Below are 5539 nucleotides of genomic sequence, written 5' to 3' on the forward strand. Positions count from 1 at the left end.
TCACCTCAAGAGACACTTCCTCAGCAAAGCCTCTGTGCTCCTGCACCCCTGTCACCGTGGACCTCCCACACCACAACGCAGTGCTGTCTACAAATGAGATGTTGCTGCCATGGCTGCTGAATTGACCCTGACTCATGCTGAGTGGGTAATAGAATACGATATTGTCTGGGTCTGAGCCATCTTTATAATCCAATGTGCCATCTTTATGATGCAACGACTTTTGCACCAATCCATTTCATTGAAGGTCTTCCTTATTTTCACTGACCTTCTCCTTGACCAACATGTGTGTAATTGTTGGTGTGTCTGCATCCCACCTTCAGACTAGCTGCAACTTAAACTTCCAGGAGGCCCTTACTCTGCTAGGAATGAGGCAGGCATATCTTACTAGTATCAGCCATTCCACTGAGGCTACACTCATCTGTGCTCAGGCCAGATCCAAGAGACACGTGTGTAGTATTGGTGAAGTGAAACTTCATTATTGTTATTTATAGGTGACAAATATCAAGCAATAACAGCAGATCCCAAAAGGAAAGCTGCTTACACTTTTCTTCATTATTCTTGTACATTCTCGTGTCACTGGGCCAGTATGCCGTGGTTCACATTGCACGCTCTGTTTATGTTATTGCTGCCTCCTGCGGCCACCATGCTGCTGGGACCGGCGGCACAGCTCCTGAGCCTTCTGTTAAGCCTCTGAGCTCTCTGCCAGAGCAGATGAGCCCTGCACAGACTCTCCGGAGCATCTATCTCTGGGACAGTCTTTCTGCTGCTCACGTCTGCCTTGCATCTTGGGCCCTAGCATCGGTTATGTGTGGGTGTATGTGGTACAAGTGGTGCAGCTCCTTCTAGTTCACTGTAAAGTCCTCTGCCCAGACCCGTCTAGCTCTACTCTGTGGCAGGAAGACTCCTCCTGGGGATCCTCTGAGATAACCCTGAGTGAGTACATTCAGGTCTTTTCCCTGCACAGGTAAGCATTACAGTTCTGTTCACTCTACTTTTAAGCCTCTGCCCAAAGGCACTTAGCTCTCCTTCCACAGATGAACAAGCTCACCACCACTATCTCTTGTCACCAGTGTTATCGTTTTCTGCACGTGATCTTTCTTCTGAGCATGAGACTTTCGGTTCTGGGCCTAAAGCACACAGATCAGCACTCCAGACTCTTCTTGATAATAGTCCAGCCCCCCTGAACCACTACAACATTGACCTTTTCAAGGCTAGCAGGATGGCAAAACAGATCAATTCCCTTGGTATCCTACCTTCAACTTTATTCTCATCATAGTAGTAAACAGTTCAGTTCTTGCAAGGGTTTAGTACACTTCATTTGCGTGGTTCCACTTGGTCATTTTGAGAGAGTTACAAGAAAAGTCATATATAAACAATTCACTGCACTGTGGTCTTTTCTAATGATTGCTGTTTTTGTGAACCATTGAGTCAGAACCAATCCATAGTTGACCCTTCAGCAGGTTTTCAGAGGCAGTTAATTACATGGGAGAAGTCTAGTGTATTTTTATCTTTCTAGAAGGGATCTCTAGTGGCCTAGTGGCAAGAAGTTGTGCTGTAATCTTAAAGGCACATGGTTCAAGGCCACCAGCTGCTCTGTGGGAGAAGGATGGGAAATCTCCTCCTATGTGTTTAACTGCTTCTGAAAACCTGCCAGAGGGCTAGCTGTGGGTTGTTTTGGACACTATGGTACACAACAACAACTAGTACAACTGATTGTGCTTTTTATTTCTTGTGAGCAGTTGGAAGATTAGTCTTTCTTGATGTGTCCAAAGCAAGTAAGCTAAGTCCCATCTTTCTTCCCTCTTGCCTAGATTTAAGTCTTGTCTTATTGTTCCAGACCAAATCAGTAGAATGGATGCCATAAGGGTCTCCACCTCATAGGTAATCCATAGAGAGTGTTTACCACATTGCCTGGCTTAGTAAGTGATCATCATTAACATAATGATAGCTTTTTGCTCAGATTCACAGAAATGATAAAGGCTGGAATTTTGGGCCAACAGCAGGAGAGGTTCACAACTGTGGAATTCAAGAGTTTGAAAACCCAAATCAGCCCTAGAAGCACAGATCTTGAGCCTGAGAGGCTGGGGAAAGAGGGAAAAAGGTAGCATCACTTACAAAGAATTCACTGTCTTCTGATATTGTCTTAAATACTTTGGGTAAATTTGTGTTTGATTACCCTCTGAAGTGGGTCCTAATGTAATTATTTCAATTTTTCAGATAAAATTGAGGCTGAGATGTCAATTGACTTGCCCAGAGAAACCCTTAAAGACTGGAACTCCAGGTAAGTGAGGTGCTGAGTCAGCTCCTCTGTCTCCAGTTGTTAGAAACTCATCATCATCATCATCATCAAAAACAACAACAACAAAGAATGAAGGAGCCTCAAATAAAAAAAAGAAAAAAGAAGATCAAGAACACATTGCACTTTTTGCACAGGCTTGGGTTATTCATTGGAGGTGGAGGCCCAGGGCCATCAGGGCTCAGGAGATTAGAGGATCCTCCCAGGCTCCTCTCAGCTGTGGTGCCTCCCTCTCTGTCCATGGTGGCCCAAAGGTGACCTATAGCCTCTTCTAGTTGGGGCTCTTGGTGCACTGCCTGAAGGAGTTGGGTCACCTGACCACATCTGCAGATGACAGGTGTGCAGCCACCTCAGCTCCTGTGTTTCCCTGTGGCTTTCTGGCACAAGATCTGCAGAGGGCAGCAAGGGGGCAGAAGGCAGCACCCAGCTGTGTATGAGCAGCATCATGTTGAGAACATGGGCCCCGTGGCGCAGGCTGCCAGCAGAGTCAAAGGACTGGATGGATTTCACCGGCAGCTCATCCTCTCTGCAGCCCTCATTCAGCATACTCAGAGCTACGGAAGCCATAACCTTGTGGATTTCACTGGGGCTGGCTCACGTCTTGTGGTGGCAGGCCTGTTGGGGCTGGTCCTGCACCCCTGTTACTCTCAAACATTCCTGGTGGGACTTCTGCTTGCTTTCTTTTCTGTTCATGCTTCCTGTGGCAGAGGGGGTCTTAAGTCTCATCATTCTTACTTTTTTTTTAATTTTAAAATTTTTTTCCATTCTGCTTCTAAAGAACATTCTCATAGCATTTTATTACTCTCCCTGAATTGAACATTGAGTTCCTTTAAGGTTGGTAAGACATTATACTTAATCATACCTCCCAAGTTTCTGACAGTGGTGTTCCTTCTAAGTCTAACACAGCAAGGATCTTTCTAATATTACTTTAAATGAAGCATATGCAAGTGACACAATCTTGCTGAAAATAAAGGGGTCTTGAAGCCCTTGCTGTTAAAGGTTAAAGATTCCTTCAAATATAGAGTATACCTTAGCATCAAGAAAACAAAAATCCTCACAATTGCATCAGTAAATGATATCACGAGAAACAGAGAAAAGACTGACATGATTAAGGGTTTTCTTTTCTTGTGAAGCTGATGCAGGCTGATGTAGTGTTTTGCTCTGTTGTGTGTAGGGCCACTGTGAGTTGTTCAAAGGACAACAAGACTTTGGACTAGAGTTTTGCTTGCATATTTATCTAGTCTTCCCTGCATTATTAAGAAGATGTCACTTAATCAAAAGGGTTCTGTAAATTCTATCCATACAACCTCCCAGATCTGCTATTCACTTCCTGGGTAATCAAGATTGTTTATCTACAAATAAAGATTAAAGTCTCAGTGGCAAAGTTTAGCAAGACAGCAAGTAATAAATGTTGGAGAAAATATGGTGAGATAGCAACTCTTACACATTGTTGGTGGGATTCTAAAATGGTAAATCTATTCTGGAAGGCAGTTTGGTGCTTCTTCAAAAAACTGATCATAGAAATTCCTTATGACCCAGCAATTCCACTCCTTGGAATTGAGAAAGTGAGAACTGAGGCTCAAACAGAGACTTGTATACCAATGCTCATAGCAGCGCTATTCACCATCGCAAGAATGTGAAAACAGCCCAAATGTTCACACAATGGAATACTATGCAGCACCCAGGAGCAATGATTTTGTAAATCATTATAACAACATGGGAGGGACTAGAGAGCATTATGCTGAGTGAAATAACTCAGTCCCATAAAGACAAACACTGTATAAGACCATTACTGTAGAATACGTATGAAAATCCAAGGGGAGGTGGGAGGGTAGGAGCAGAGGTGTGAGGATGGGGCGTGTGTGTTTAATCATAGGGTCCCACAATTTGATGAGTGGTGGAGGGAGGGACGGGTAAAGGAAAAGGGAAAGATCTAGTGTGAAAAACAACGTATATGAAATTTGTAAGTAAACTAATATAAAATAAAAATTTTATTTTAAATAAAAATAGGGAAAAAATGTCTTTCAAAGCTTATTGGTAAGGTCAGTTTAGGCTCCCAGTAAAGGTGTTACCTAAATGAAAATCATGGGCCATTGAATTATATTCACGTTGCACCTCTCATTCTCAAGTATTTGATAGAATCCTAAATCCTGAGGATCTCATCTAATATATTATGAAATACCCTTCTATAATGGAACTTGTAATGTGATTAATCAGTGGCAATCATAGCAGTGTGGGGTGGTTCTTAAATGCAACCACTCTCCTGAACACAATAGACACATGGACATGCAAGTAGTGAAGACAGGTGACATGTAAGGATCTGAGGAATGCTGAGGAACCGTGAATGCCCAGGGCTTCCTACAAGGGAGGAATCAATGCAGCAGAGACCTTGATTTGGACTTGCAGTCACCAGAGCTGTTTAAAAAGAAATTGCTATTATTCAAAACCACGCATCAGTGTATTTGTATTGCATCAGCATAACTAAGACTATCTTTGGAGAATTTGATTCTACCCAGTCTACCTTCATATATTGTGTATGGGAAATCATTCTTACCATTGTGTAATTGAAGCTGTACCTCTGGGTCAATCTTACCAGGGCTTGTTGGAAAACAGCTGTGTTCAGTCTTGAATAAGAATTGAATAAGAATGTACAGTACTTGACACATCTTGAAGATTCAATAAAATAATCTAAAGATCCAAGGAGTTACATATATATCCCCCCTAAGGGTACAAGACCATGAAAGGGCCAGAGATAGAATAACACAACTCCTCACAGCTCTAGACAGAAATCAGATCAGAAGCCTGGACCCCAGCCCCATGGTGCCTGTGGAACCTCAGCAACAGTTAAGGTGTAAACAATGGGGTTCATTTGGGAAGGAAGTTGGAGAGTCGGAGTGACAAAGAATATCAAAATTATCACCCAAAATAAGTCCAAGTTTTAGCCAACAGTTCCAACACACAATTCCTTAGTCCAGGCTCCAGTTTCAATTCAGCAAGCAGCTTTTCCTTCCATCAAAGGCAAGAACTGCAAAATCTAACTTGGCCAGCATAAACGCAAGAAGCCTCAGGTCACTCCTTGCCACAGTGTGTCCACAGCAGTGCCAGTCTCTCCACCACTGGGGTCTCATTTTCACCAGGGTCTCGCCACCACAAGCCTTGCTCACTTCAAGTCTTTCTCTCAAGTCTTGCTGTTCCAAACCTTGCTTCTCAGTGTGGGAAGCACTCTTTTATTGTAGTACCATA

General features: G+C 43.2%; 1 pseudogene; it reads right to left on the reverse strand.

Moving 5' to 3' along the window:
• Nucleotides 1-2052: 2052 nt before the first annotated feature.
• Nucleotides 2053-2989, reverse strand: LOC102856175 (annotated as a pseudogene).
• Nucleotides 2990-5539: the final 2550 nt, after the last annotated feature.

Source organism: Elephantulus edwardii, unplaced genomic scaffold (genome assembly GCF_000299155.1).
Source record: "Elephantulus edwardii isolate Elephantulus edwardi_28Jun2011 unplaced genomic scaffold, EleEdw1.0 scaffold00060, whole genome shotgun sequence".
Classification (NCBI taxonomy): Eukaryota; Metazoa; Chordata; class Mammalia; order Macroscelidea; family Macroscelididae; genus Elephantulus; species Elephantulus edwardii.